This window comes from Phodopus roborovskii, unplaced genomic scaffold (assembly GCF_943737965.1).
Source record: "Phodopus roborovskii unplaced genomic scaffold, PHOROB, whole genome shotgun sequence".
Taxonomy (NCBI): Eukaryota; Metazoa; Chordata; class Mammalia; order Rodentia; family Cricetidae; genus Phodopus; species Phodopus roborovskii.
Genome location: NW_026125281.1, coordinates 2,368,103 through 2,383,982, shown reverse-complemented (window position 1 = coordinate 2,383,982; position 15,880 = coordinate 2,368,103). Strand labels below are relative to the sequence as shown.

The following is a 15,880-nucleotide window of genomic DNA, read 5'->3' as shown; positions in this document are numbered from 1 at the left end:
CAATCACTGTGGCTTACAACAGTGACCAACCTACATGATAACACTCTTGCAATAGTGGCACAAATGCAATGGGACTAATCAATGCCCCCTTTTAAATTGGATTTAAGGCCCATTCCATGAGATGGAATCCATAAATGACATTGCTAAAATGGTCAGGAACCTGAAACTAGATAGGTCATTGGCCCTAGGGGAAAACCTACTGTGATTATTCTGCTTAGGGAACATAGCAATAAAATTACTCCTAATGACGTGATGGCATAGCTGCAGATCAGGGTATCACTCAACCCTCATCAGAGAAGCGCCTTTCATTATATGGTAATTCATGAAGAGACTTAATAACTGCATAACATGCAGAGAATGAGAGACTTTCGAAAACTCAGCCCTAAATGGTATCTCTCCATCAGCATGCCCACAGCCACACCTTAAGGTTAAGGGATCTATGTGAGAGAAGAGAAGGAAAGATTTTTTTTTTTTAAGAGTAGGAGGTGGTAGATGATTCTAAGAGTGGAATGAAAGACACATAGGACTAGTACATATATGAACCTATGGACACACAACACTTGAACTTATTCAAACAAGACACATGTAGGGAGAAGGGAAAAGTGGACACAGTTCCCACCCAAAACCAAGAAGCTACCTGACATTGATACTTGATACATTAATGTTGGGAAAGGGAAAATCCATTTTCTCTAATAGAGGTTCCCTGAACATATTAACCGCACTCCAGGGCAGGCCCCCAAATGGACTTCATATTTTTTTATGCACTTTCAGTGGGGAAGGTGGTATTTTTTAATTGGTTTTATTTGTCTGATTTGATACCTGTTTTCTGTTTTTATTTGTTTAGAAAGAACATGTACTTGCATGAGTAGAGGTGGGGGAAGATCTAAAAGGAGAGGGAGAAGGAAAATAATATGATGAAAATATATATGAAAAAACTTTAAAATAAAAAAAAATTAAAAGAAAAAAGACTAGAGTTTAGAAATTGCTTTCAATAGCTTATTCTTTTCCCATTCTGAATCTCTGTCCTTTTACAATGTTTCTTGTCCTATGTTCCTTCTACAACATCCCATATACTGTAAACTCCTTTATTTCCAATCTGACCCTTCACTAACATTTCAACTGATATCATTTAATGTCTATTTAGTCAAGAAGCTGAAAAATATTTAAGTGATCCTGTTCTAGTAGTACAGTGTTTGGAATCCCATAAAGATTTTCATAGGCTTACGGAAGACCAGGAGCTTAAGTGGAAAAGAACATGAAACAATGTTCATTGGTCCTTTGAAAATTCTAGTAACTTCATAAAACATTTTGTAAACATTTATGTTCATTCATTACAAAATGTAAGTAAATAATTTGTGCTGGGCTATGATCATTTTGCTTGAAACATGGGTGGAATATCAAGATAAAAATATTAATATCAAAATTACATACTGTAACATGGAACCTGCTTTAGTGTGAGCGCTTTTACGACTACATTCTAAAGGCATGTAGTTAGTTCAGTGTGCCCCAGAGTCAGTTTTAGAGCCTCAGCGATGGTGTTCCCCTTTATACAACTGATATAAATATTTTAATAAAGGAGCTTTTAACTTATCAACAAACTGATTAATCTGTACTTTTCTGCCTGTGTAAAATGAAATGTTTAGAATCTTGTAATGATACATAACATCTTGCAGTATTTCACTCTAATAATTGGTCTGTAATAACAAACTGACTGCTCTTAACTGGATCTGTCACTCTGTGAGTGATTTAATTAGGTTACTAATTTGTGTTCTTTTTAGCATATGACCTTTTTAATACTGTTTAAAAATAATGCAATTGACTTGGCTTATCTAAAATCCGGTTTTATCCTGTCAATTTGGTCATGATCACATATTTGAAAACGGAATCCAATTACTCTATTTTTATTAACACAACATGGGAACAATCAGAAGCATTTTCTGTGGAGTAGGGTATCGATCATGGAAATCGACATCATCGACAACAAGACCTCATGAAGTATCTGCTTGGTGTCCTGTACTGGCTGAGGTTCCTTATTCCCATTTTGTCTCTGTTGGCAAGAGATGGAGCTGTGATTGGAACCCTCGCGGTTTCATTTCAGAAACGGTTTTCCCTTAGCACGGTGCTAAACTAACTGATGCTTTTGATGCCCTCAGGACAGCTTTTCCTTCAGTTCTGCAATTACTCAAACTGTTCACTTCAGCCTTTTTCTTTCTGTTCCTCTCCTCCCTTAGCTTCACTGTTGGGGGCGGGGCACCTACTGACTTCCGAGAATCAAAGTCCATATGAGTTCTTTCTTTCTCCTTATTTTGCACATTCGTTTCCTCCCATAACCCTGTCCGTCTTAGGATTCCTTTACCTTTCCTTTCTTTCCCTTAAATAAAGAATACTTGATGACTTTTGGCCACGGAATCACCGCTTTCTGAACGATTCCTTTCCCCCTGCTTTATTGGGATAGCAAAACAAAACTGTAATTACTACAAATCCCATATCTTATGGTCTATTATTTTATCTTTTCTTTCTTTCTTTTTGTGTTGAAATTAGATTCATCTCTCAAAAACTACATCCTGTCTATAGTTTCTCCTCCCTCCACTCTTCCCAGAACCCACCTTGTCCGCTCTCCCAAAGACCCTCTCCCTCTCTGTTTCTTTCCAGAGAGGTGCGGGCTTCTAAGAAACAACAACCAAACATGGGAAAACCAAATAAAGTAAGAAGAGGTTAAAGTCTCGGTCAGGGTCATCTCTTTTCATTAAACAGCGTGAATGCAGATGGTTCACGGCTCCCAGCAAAGCCCAAGTTATTGATGGCTGGATGTTCAGCACTAAAGGACCTATGTTGCTCTCCTTCTAAGACCCTTGGTCGCCATAGATGGCCATGCTTAATGCAGTGGATCACAAAACAAAACAGAAGGGCATGAATGTGGCCAAGGGATTTATAAGGAGGACTGATGGATTGTTGGAATGGGAAGAAGGAAAGAGAGGGCGTAGTTACAGTGATTATCATGCATTCTATATATGCCTTAGACTGTGAATGATAAACTTAGAAACATCTACTTTATTTAAGTGAAACGGTGAACGTTCATGGCTCAAAAAGGGATTGAATGTTGAGGCTACTGAATCTATAGTAAGTCGTGGTTTTAATTATGTTGCTATACTGTTTATGCTTTATTTCAGCCGCAGGAGACCAAAGTAGCTAAGCAGCCATACTAGTTAGCTATAGAAGCTTGGCAGTGGTGACTCAGGATTAAGAGGTAGATGGATTTCTTTTAGTTCAAGGCCACACTGACTACATAAAATAGATCCAATCCTAAAAGAAACAGTTCACACAAAGGTGAACTCAGCACTTGGGATCACACGCCTTTAATCCCAGCACTAGGGAGGTAGAGACAGGAAGACATGGCTGGGTGGAGAAAGGAATATGAGGAGGAGGAGGAGACAGGAACTAGGAGCTTTTGCCTCTGAGGATTCGTGGAGACAGGATTGAACACCAATATCAGCCTTTGATGTTTTATTGTTTTTGCTACATTTAATCTCTTGCTGTGCTTCTTTTATAAATTATACATAGTTATGCATAGAGAGTAAAATCAGTGCATTATATACACAGAGATCAAAGCGCGCGCGCGCACACACACACACACACGTATGTAGTTACAGTTTCATGAGTATACACTGGAGAGAGGCCTGTGGAACATGTAAATGCAGATACCCACTCAGTTTGCCTAAAAAACTTCTGCCTCTCACACCCATACTCATTTGCTAACACACTAAACAGAAACATAAATCACTATTTTTAGTAATGGGTTGGCATTTTAAAAAATATAAATGCCAGAAAATAAACACTAGACCAACTGTTTTAACATAGAAAGAAATTCTCTTCTGTAGTTTTCAGTGATTCTTCAAACCCACTGATGCTGTACGCGGGGAAGAAAGTTCATTTTTAATTACGGAGGTAAAGCAATCTTAAAATAGCACAAGTTTCAAACAGTCTGGCTCCACAACCGTCATCTAGTGAACCCCTCTTCTCCCAATTTATGTTTGGACTCCCTCTGGCCTCTCTCAGAGCCATGAGACTCATGGGTATGTTGAAGACGTGAACACAAGAGAAGACACGTGCAGAGCTCCAGTTTCCAAAAGATAAGTTAGCATTTGCTGGAAACCACCAGTCAGTTTCCAGGCGTGTAACAAGGATTTCCTTCCCCATCCTCCCAGTAATCCGTCACGGGAGCATTGCAGCTTTTAGGAAGGAGATGAGACATCAAAGCTCAGACAGTTTAAGTCATTTTTTCCAAAGGCACAGAACAGCAGAGGGAGGGTTTTGGAGGAGTCAATCTGGTTCCAAAGCTCTGTCCTTCCCCCCTGGACAGTGTGCCCCAGGCAGCCCCTAGGAGTCCTCAGCCAGGAAGCTTAAGAGCTCATTTCTTTTTTTCCTTCCAAAAGACAGCCCAAGCTCCTTCAAAGCAAATTCATCATAACAAGATTAACATTTAGAAGATACATGAAATTCTACATTTATTATTATCGTGGTCATTTACATTTTGAAACATCCCTTGGAGCCTGCTAGGGCCTTGCAAAAGTGCTCAGATGAAGAAAGTTTGCAGTGAAAAATGGTTTCATGTGGCCCTTCTCCATTTGCTCCTTATGCACACACAGAGTGCTCCTCGAAAATGCTGAGCAACCCAGTATGCCACCAAATGGTCACCAGTAACTAAGCAACACCATCTTTGGTGACTTAGTGAGCTTTCTTCTGAAGGATTTCTTCCAGGTAGTAACAGACTGGAGGGTGATGGATATGCTGTGACAAATACCTGAATGGGCTTGGATTTGTTTTGATGTTGTTTGTTCTTTCTGGAAAACTAAAGCTTCTTGACTGCCATTTTTAATTTTTTTTATACTTTTATTGTGTTGTACATTACATACTGACTGAAGTGTCTCCTGGATACTCTTTGACCAGGAGTATATAATTACTACTTTTACTTCTGAGTCATCTCTAACCTCAGTATAATGAGCTTTAGAATTTTCAAAGTTCTTGATATCAATTAGTTTCAATAAATTACTCAAACGTCTTCTCAATGTCTTGCATTTTAAAGTTCTCGAACTGAATTTTTTTTTTCTCAAGTTTACTAGTCTCGAATTCCCCACGGGAGATTCTGTTTCACTCTTGAATTCTTGGAAATCAGAAGGCCAAATGCCCATGGTCACAATTTAAGCATTGCTTTGCTCCCGTCTCTCACAAACTTGCCTGGTTACTTGGATTTCAGGTTTAAGGAATTCATTACACTATCTATGTTGTACAAGATACTTTCCAACTCATCTCACAGTGGCTTTCGCTGACTTTGATGGTTGCTCATCAACAGAGGAAATATCTCAGGTCCAACAATTGAAACTTGATCTACCCCAGGAGGGTCTCTGTACATGTTCAGAGACTGACTGTTGGTTTAACTCTTTTCCTCTGAATTGTAGCTAGCTTTGTTGTTGTAAGAATGCCCCACAGTATTTCTACCCTCTTTCATATGTATAACACAGTATTGGTGATGCTAGACACAATATAATATTATATGTGTCTACAACATACTCAGATTGCTTAACTGAGACTTTATGCTCTTTGGCTAGTGGCCTCCCATCCCATCTCTATCAACAACTCTCTGCAATATTTATCTTTTTGCTATTGGTTTATTTCACTTAATACTCTCAAAATACATCTTACTTGTTTTTTTTTTCATAGTTAAGTTTTAATACATAAATGGCTTGATTTACTGATCCATCGTCACTGAATTTTCTCAGTGCCTACACACCAGATCAAAAGCTTTCTGAAACGACTTTTAATCAAAAAGAAAACAAATAGTCATCTGGTTGTGCTCTTATTTTTTAATGTAAAATATCACTATATCTTGAAGTGCCTTGGAAGGTTGCTTGTAAAAGTGCTGCTTGAGGGAAGTGTGCCATTTCTTTAGCTCAGGCACTTATTTATACTTAGAAGCTTTGATAGCGTCTCTTGCATTTTCATCTCGAAGGTTTCTGTAATGATAGTTGCTTCTCTTTGAGCCGCCACGGCTCATAAATGGATACAAATGCAGATAGTTTATTAATGGTTGAGGGGGTGGGAAGTAGTGCAGGTGCCACTGAGCCAGAGGCATGAGAGTCCCCAGGAGCTGGAGTAACAGGCAGTTGTGAGTCACCTAATGTCTGGTCTGGGAATAGAACTTAGGACTAGGCAAGATATACACTTAGCCATGGAGTAACTTCTTCAAACCTTTGTTGCACGTTTTTCAATGTGTTTTCTGTCCTCTGTAATTTCTTACCCCCAATATTGTATTTCAGTCATGTTCAATAAGATATTTAAGCATTGTTCTTTGGAACAACCACCTATGAAACTACCAAGAACCGTTACTTTGGAGGGTCAGAGGATGTAGCCCAGTTGTAGAAGGCATGGTCAATTTTTATCTTGTTTGGATTAATTCTCTTTACTTTGAAACCTCTGTTCAAACAAAAGTCAGATGTCAATGACATAAAACCGGCCATGTCTGCTAAAACAACCTGGCTTTAAGAAACCTATTTTGACCAAACAAGTTATTTCATTAAGAAAATACTGAGTACTCCTCCCATGGAGATGTTTGGGCTGAGAGGAAGTCCTGTGAATCTAAGAACAAAATACACTTGGATGTAAATCCAAGACCCACTGTTTTCTCCCTATTTGACATTGACCAAATTAGTTACCCTCACTGACATTCAAGGATTGTGTCTGCTACAAAATCTGGTTAAAAAAAAAAAAAAACTATGGCAGGGCAGATCACAGGGTCCAGGTGTGAGCGGAATGTTATTTAGTTAAATCGAAGCAGTGCCAAGCAGACCAAGCAGAGTTCTAAATGCTTGTTTATACCAAAAGTCAAACACCAAGTCTCAGTCAGAAAAGTTTCTCCTTCTGGTGAATGATGGAGAATTAGGACACTCACGGGCATTCAAGGGCTCTGGGAATAAGTAGTGGATAAATGCTCACCTCTAAACAAGACATTTATAATTTCTATTATCCTCTGGAAGATTCATGGGACATCGTGGAAGACGGGAAGGAAAGAATGTAACAGCCAGAAGAAAGGGAGAAGGGCTGTAAGATATCACCTTGGCATAGTACTCTATTGCAGGCATGGACTCTGAGAAGCTCTGTGTGCCTATGCTGGGTCTTTATAAGGATAGGCCACTAACAAACAAATGGGGATAGAGAAGAGACTTGGGGACCCTATCCCTCACTGCTGAACTACTTGCTATTTTTGAATTTCCTTCATTCATTTTCTTCAGCTGTGTGCTCACTGCTGAGCCAGCAAGGCTACAGTGGACACTTCCAATGCAGAGGTTGCACAGCTGGCCCTAGTTAAACTATGATGGTCACAAAACCCAACCAAAATTAATAAACAATGGAAAGAAATTGGATTGGAGGAGGGGATTGGGAGGGACAGGAAGGGCATTAGAGAGGGCTTCGGGAGAGAGTAGTTGGAGTATATTACTGACATGTGTGAAACTGGCAGACAAAATTAATTCCTAAAGTTTTCTAAAACACACTAAAGTTGGAAGGTAGTAACGGGGGATAAGGTTGTGGCGTACTGAGGGAAGTACTGGAGATGTTTGTGCTCACCATTGTTTTCCTGTAGTTTAGCTTTGATCTGAAGAACATATGATACTAAACAAACAAATAAATAAGTTTACAGGTTTATGCAAGTTTTGTGCTAAGGCTTTTTGGGTTACCACTATTTGTTATTTTATTTGTTCACATAAGTTAGTGTTGTGGCCCTTTCTTTAAAATGCTCCTATCACGGTTTTGGTCATTTGTTTGTTAAGGTTTTCACTTTGTATACCTGGCTAACCGGGAACTTAGTATGTAGACCAGACTGGTCTTAAACTCACAGAGTACTACTTGCCACTGCCACCCAACTGCTAGGATTAATGGCATGTTTTACCCATCATACCTGGCTATTATTACTTGTTGGCAGTTTTGGAAATATCAACTACTAGCAAAATTATGCAGTGACATCATATCTTTGTTTTGCTTGTTTTGAGACCTTAGGCAAATTTTATATTTTATACTTTAAGTCAGTATCAGTGGGAAAGACCCTTTTCTTATCTTTAAGTTGGGGATAAGAATATTTCCTCTCTTAATGCCATAAATAACCATCTTACCTGTCTCTTTTTACCACTTCATGATAATCAAGAAAAACAAGTAAAACCTGTGGGTAGTGTTTTCTAATCACTTAAATGGTAAGCACATGAACATGGACCTGAGTTTCTTGCTACTAAGTGTTTTTCTATCTTATGACTTACATACATCTATGAAAGAAAATCTTCAGGATACTAAATCGATTTCTGTTTTCCGATATTAAAATTGTTAAAACTATTTTTCCATTAACATAAGATTCAGAAAAGATCACAAATTTCTCATGATTTAGGACTTTTTTTACATATCACCATTTTAGAAAAGGTTGACTGTGGTTATTATGATGAGTATTACACATACAACATTTGCCCAGCAGGAAGATAAATCTGGAGAGGAAAAGGTTGCATAGCTTATGAAGATCTGAACACCTTACTGGAGAAAGGAGTGAAAATATTTAATATCTAGACATGCTATGAATTTTTGAGACAACACTTGGGAATATCCATGAAATATTTATTTAATAAATCACTCCATCATTCATTCATTTGTGAGCAAGCAGATTGATGAGACTTGGCTTGTTGCATTCTTTGGACTATGTTAGAAGAAGGAAAAGAATTTTTTTTTCTGAAAAAACAGACAATTTATTTCCCCCTTGTCTGAATGTGTATGTTGGCAAAGGGTCCATGAAGCTTGAGGAAATAAGAGTTTTAAGCAAGGTCAGTATAATCATATTTCCATCTTTGGGTATTATTTGGAAGTGAAAGAGATAGGAAGATGTTTTGTTATAATAAATAACCCTAGAATATCTATTGTACTTTCAATCTAACACTTTTCAGAAGATTATGGAGAAAGGATAAAGACTGATTCTACTAGAGAAAGTAGGGATTCAAAGTCACTCAAGGCTGTAGTAGAAGAGATGATGAGGATGTTGGGTGCATGCTTAAGCATATGAATAGAGATATTTAATAAACATTTAAGTCGACAGAAATAAATCTTGAAAGAAGTCGGAGTCAAAGGTATTTGGAAGCACTAATAAATACCATCTATAAATAAATGACAAAATTTTGGCAGTGTGCAAGATGGCAAAACAGGGTTAGTTAACAACCTAAGGAAAAAACGCTAACAAGTAATTGGCACTGGAGGATAAAGAAGGTGCTAAAAGATATTGACAAAGAACAAACAGGTAAGCACAGGACCCTAGAAATATGGCTAACCACTGGCCAAAGGAGAAGAACTCTTCCAGAAGCTTAAGCTATAGACACAAAATTCCAGAAGCTTCCTTTTTCAGTTGACAGAGACCATTATAGAAAGCCACAGGAAAGCAAAATGTAGAGAACAATTGTGGGGTGTCCAGCCTCAGCTGATACATCTACAATGCAACCACACCTAAGACTCGGGGAACATCAAAGAAGAGGAGGTGGGAAGGTTATAGAAGGTGTCTGCTACTTATGACAGGGAAGTCTCACCAGGAACTCAAAGCAATATGGCTGCCTACACAAGATCTGGAAAGTGACAACACCAGTTGGCATCCCAATGTGAATGGAGAAATCGCACAAGGCACCACCCTAGATGAAAAGCTGTGTGCAATTAGCGGTTCCTGAAACAGGGGGAATAAGTCTTCCCTAGAGACAATCCTTAGATATGTCATCTAATTCTAAGAAATCAATCTTAAACATATAGGAGCAACACTGTATGTATGTATGTATGTATGTATGTATGTATGTATGTATATAGAGTGTGTGTGTGTAAAACATGGGAGATGTTGCTAGAGGGAGAAGGTAGAGAAAGGAATGATGTAGATGCAGTACTCATGTATGAAATTCTCAGAATAAATTAAAAACAAGGCTTCTGATGATAAAGTGAAGACAATGGAACACAGAGAGAGGGTCGGAAGAAACTCATGAATTTTATAAAGTGGTAGACAAGACTTGTCAGAAGTATGATAAGAACAGACAGAGAAAGGAATCAAGGATAAATACTAATGTTTGTGGCCTAAGAAAAACAAGTGAATATTCTGCAGGTGGTGGTGCCACACGGCTTTAATCCCAGCACTTAGGATGCAGAGGCAGGCAGATCTCTGTAAGTTTGAGGCCAGTCTGGTCTACAAAGCAAGTTCCTGAACAGGCCCCAAAGCTACACAGAGAAACCCCGTCTCAAAAATCGAAAAGAAAGAAAGGAAGGAAGGAAGAATGGATATTCTATTAGTTTGTGGGAAAACAGCAGAGTGTTTGGAAGCAAAAAGGGGGCTTAGCATCACAGTACTGAATATGTTTTAGTTTGCAATGTTCTACTTACATATTCAAGTAAATGCACTATATAGGCAAGAGTGTGAGAAGGTATACATACACATAGATAAGAAACAGAAAGAGGAGAGGAGGTATTGATGTATAAACACCCGTGAAATAAGATTATAAAGTATCTAGAGAAAGAGGCTGGAAATAGAGCCAATGATGGATCTCTGTACATGTAGACACACTGGCTGTTAGCAAAGTTCGCCTTGGGACAATGGAAAGTGTTTTACTGTTCTCAGTAATGAAAATTGCCAGTCTCCAGGGGGAAAAATGTTCTTAAAACCCTTATCAATATTTATTTTTAATTTTCTGTAGTGAGTGCATCATCTTCGCTATCTGAGGAGGAATATGACCTGTACAGTTTCTCCTCCCCAGATAAGAATGGAACAGTGAAAAGTTCAGAGACAGAATGGGAGTAGGAAAACAGGGCACAAGGAGAAGGGAGGGAGAGGGAAAGGAGACAGTTGGGGGAGGGGGAGGGTTGCAGAAGAAGGGGGAGGGTTGTAGAAGAAGGGGGAGGGTTGTAGAAGAAGGGGGAGGGTTGCAGAAGAAGGGGGAGGGTTGCAGAAGAAGGGGGAGGGTTGTAGAAGAAGGGGGAGGGTTGCAGAAGAAGGGGGAGGGTTGCAGAAGAAGGGGGAGGGTTGTAGAAGAAGGGGAGGGGATTGGAAATGAATCAGGAGAGGAAATGGGAAGGGTGGTGTCTGCTGAAATCACCACAAATATGGCTAAAAAACAATTTTTTCAAATGATTAAAAATGGTATAAAGATGAAACTTTATGACTACAAATAGTAGAGAGAAATTGTGACTCTATTAAGTTTGCCCAATTAATTAGTGATCAGAATTCAAAAGCACAAAGTGATAAAAAGTAAAGCTTATAAATGGGCTTTCCACTAGGCATCGGTGGCGCACGCCTTTGATCCCGGAACTCTGAAGGCAGAGGCAGGCAGAACTCTGTGGGTTCGAGGCCAGCCTGGTCTACAGAGCGAGTTCCAGGACAGGCTCCAAAGCTACACAGAGAAACCCTGTCTCGAAAAGCCAGAGAGAGAGAGAGAGCAAAAGAAAACAAAAGAAAAAAGCAAAGAAATGAGATTCTCAAAAAAATAAGAAATGTTTCAGAAACTAAGAAAATTTTTGTTAAAAAAAATAAACTTTTTAAATATTATTAACCTTTGCTATATCACTTGTAGAAACTAGAAATAAAAACAACTCTAATGTGGTAAATGGTTTGACCCAATATAGACTCGTTTTTACATTTTCATTAGTTTTTTTATATGTTAACCTACCAACCACAGTTTCCCCTCCCCCTCTCCTCCCGTTATCTGTCCTACCTCCCTTCTACCCTCCCATCCATTCCTCCACCCATAGATTCATTTTTTGAGGACTTTTAACAATATAACTAATGATAGGAACGGGATAGAAAACGTATTTAATGAAATGAAAGAGGACACAGAGGGATATATTGGACCATTCACTTTGCAAATCATCTTGTAACTTTTCCAGACTTCTTGTTCCTCTTACTCTGGACCTCACAGACAACTTTATTGTAAGGAATATTCTAGAACTCTGTTTCCAGCAGGAGGGAAATGGTTCTAATATTTGCAAGGGTCACAAACATGCTGAGTTCCGTGTGTGCTATTGAAGATACAGCTCATCCAGAATTACTAGTACTATAAAATCAGGAGCTAAGGGGTAAGGCCAAAGTAGAAAACATTTTTATTTGTTTGCTCTCTGCCCCTGCACTTTTCCCATGATGCCTCTGGAAGGGCTTTACTATACAAACAGGTTGGTGCCGGGTCATTGTGTCTTCCTTAGTGACTACATATGAAGCACCCTGGTGATTCTGTGGTGGAGATGTGATCAAATGGTATCTCCATTTTTGGTGGATCCCTTACTCAGACACAAAAGTGACTTATATTGTCCAGTATTCCATATCATGCATCCTCTATGTGTATTCATCATCAATGATATAGATGGGCTCAAGTACACATAAGCTCTAAATGTCATAAACAAAACAGATGCCCTAATATCACTTTGTTCGATTCCCCAAATCTCATTAAATTCATGATTTTAAAAATGAGTAAATTTTTGCTGGTTAAAAAAAAAAAACAAAAAAGCAAAGGCCGCAGAGGGGGATCAACAGTTAAGAGCACTGGCTGTTCTTCCAAGGACCCAGGTTCAATTCCCAGCACCCACATGGCAGTTCATAACTGTCTGCACTCTAGTTCCAGGGGATCTGGCATCCTCACACAGACATGCAGGCAAAAACACCAATACACATAATAAAGAAGTGAATCTTTATAAAGCAAAAAAACTTTGTGAGCATATTATTTCTACATCCTCTAATAGTTGTTAAAGGGGCAAAAATACTTCCTCACACTTAGTCCCACATAGCTGGAGACATTTCCTATAGTCATCATGTTTCTCGTTGTCAGTGGAATCCTTTGGTCCCACTCAAAACCTGCTCACTCTGTAGAGTCATGCATATTGTATTACTAGTCTTTCAGTTCTGTGCGTTGACTGGCCTTGAATGAGCTCGTTGCCTCCCATGAACTCAGAACTCTAAAAGTGATGCCATTAAACCAGTGTGTGTGTGTATGTGAAAGGTACATTAATTCTGTCCTGTCGAAAGCTGCTCACTTCTCTGTGGACAGGAGATACTTTTCTATCTATACCTAAGGCCCCATGATAGACAAGAAGCTATATATTTATCACTCAAATAGTTTCCCCCCATTGATGACGAGGATAGAATAATAGTCTAAGAAAACAGGATTTTTGGTCACATCACTCCAATTTTGATTGGAGTCAATTTATGAAGTGTTTGCCACAGATGGGAGTACTTTGTAGTGTTTCCAAGGGTATGGATGTTTGCAGTCTCATTGAAATGGGCTAAAGAAAAGGACCGTCACTTTAAAGTACTATGATGGCTTTCACAGCCATCCATCCATTCTCCTTTAATCTCTTACACACATACAGTCGCAGTATACAACCGGAGTTACCAAGCACTATCACAAGGACTCCTTGTGAGTGGGGAAGTGGTATGCTTTGAATTCTTTGAAGTCCTTGCACAATTTTACTTGAAATAAAAGCTCTACGGGATGAAATGAGAGTATATAATTATTGGAGAATGGCAATAAAAACCACCCCTCCCCCAGAGGCACACACACACACACACACACACACACTGCCCTTGAGAATCATGGCCAAGGAAGGTCTGGCTGAGTGCTGAAACAAACTACCAACTGGACTTTTAATTTTATGAACTATGATAATTTGAACACAAAAGCATCTTCAAAGAGTCAATATCATTCCTATAAATGGAAAGAAGAGTAACTGTGAAAAGGCTGCTTTGAACCAGACTTGGAAAAATAAGACTTGGGAGCAAACTCCTCCAGTGCTCTCTGTTGCTGTCCTTTTACTTTGAATAACGTCTTTCTTTTAAGCTAAGAGACTGATGCTACGAAATGATCTTTTAGCCTTTAAAATGAAAATATTTCCTATTAAGCTCTAGAGAGCCACAATATTGTACTGTGCCACATTATTTGGGCCCCTGTTATTTCATTTAACTTCAACTGAACTTGTTATGCTGTTAGGTAATCTACCCCAATTTGCCTAAACCCTTTATGCGACATTTCTACAACTGCCTGTTTATATCTTACCAGAAATATGTACAAGTGACAATAACAAGATGCTTTAATGTCTAGAAATAGTGGTGCACAGACACATCATTTTAATTCCAATAAATAAATAAATAAATAAATAAATAAATAAATAAATAAAAGGCATCTAGACCAATGCACACTTACTGACAGCCTTGTAGGGGAGAAGGAAGGGGCATGTTCGATTAAGAGGCACTACGGTAAAAATTACTTTGTGTCCTCAAAACCTTTAATCTGAGGGAACAAAACAACCAGTGGCTATTATGAGGGTAGACTGTACACTGGTGATAGGAACCAAGTCTCTGGAAGATACAAGAACTGAGAAGAGTTATCTCAGTCGCAGAGGGCAGGATGTATATTTTGTGCATCTCGTTCTCCACCCAGATATCTACATAGTTTGGGCTAGTAGAAGTATTTTATATAAAGTTTGATCAGATGACAAGGACTGCAATCATCTTAGAAAACCTCCTGTCCAACCCATTTAAATAACACAACTGGATGAAAATTAAAATGGTTACCGAATTGGGAATCAGTGGTTGAAATGAACTACCATTAGCTTTGTGACTGCGACCCATGACGTTGGTGGGCGTGCCTGTCTCCTCAGATGTAAAGTCCTGGTGTATTTTAAAGAGCCCTTTGCCTTTTCTAATATCTGAATACCTGAAATTATTTTCATCACCTTACGAACATTTGCTACAAGGTTAAGGACAGATCTTCGTTCGGTCGGGCCATGTACGCACATCTCAGTGGTTATCTGGGACTGCTGGGTGCTGAAGGTTCACATTCCCCCACATCCTGACCTGCAACGGGAATGCATTAGGAGGAGGGACTGGGCACTCTCAAAAGATAATCCGCATAGATCATTGAGAGGGCTCAGAACGGAAAGAAGCCTGCCGTCAAGCCTGAGAACCGGAGTTCGAGCCCTGGGACCCACACAGTAGAAGGAAGGACATGAATCTCAAGTTGTTCTTGAAGCCTCATACACAGGCGGTGGGTGGTGCAAGAGCACAGAAGACGCTTGCGTTGTGATCATGCACACACACACACAACTAAGTCATGGATTAATAGAAATTGCACTGAAAGAGCCTGCTGCGAGGTAGCCTGTCTTTCCTGGCGTGTAAGAAAGCAAGGGCAACTTAGAGTGTGAGGAATTGGACTGGCACCAAACAATGAAACTATTGGAGCCTCGACTTGAATGTGTGACAAAGCTCTGCTGTGGATAAGCTACTCGGGTTGTGGTAGTTTATGGCAGCAGCAGAAACAGACCAAGACTTCAGGGTTACATTTACAGCCCTGCCTGTTTACGCCGTTTGTTGCACTCTTAATCTTTTGGCCCTTTACATTTGCACAAGCCTCACTGCTTTGAATATGCCTCGTATCTCTTCCAGATGTCCACCATGATCCAAGTGGTGCTCCATCTGTTGCTAAGGAGCACATCATCTAGCTTTCTCATTCATTCTTAAACTATTCTAATCATTACCTCTGTACTTTCAAATGACACCAAAAACAAACAAACAAAAAGAGTTGGAGGTATGCCTGTCTGACACCTTTTTTAGAAATCTTCTGTCTTACCCGGCTTTAAACCACCGACAGTGATTTAGTTTGATGGAACACTCTGAAGCAGAATGACAAAGGTGGCGTTGAAACTACTGTTCATTTGCAGACTCTTTCCAAGCTACCGTGCTAATGGAAGCTCTGGTTGGGCAGCTTGTGGTTGAAGAAGGAGATGGCGCAAGCCATCAGCATGGAGGGACGGTACTGCTTCCCTGCGAGTTTGTGGTCATCTGGGCAGAGTC

General features: G+C 39.4%; 1 protein-coding gene across 6 annotated transcripts in view; it reads right to left on the bottom strand.

Annotated features, from left to right (window-relative positions):
* The window catches only part of Zfhx4 (zinc finger homeobox 4), a 176,015-nt gene that overhangs the window by 31,021 nt on the left and 129,114 nt on the right, over positions 1-15,880 (bottom strand). The window lies entirely within an intron of this gene.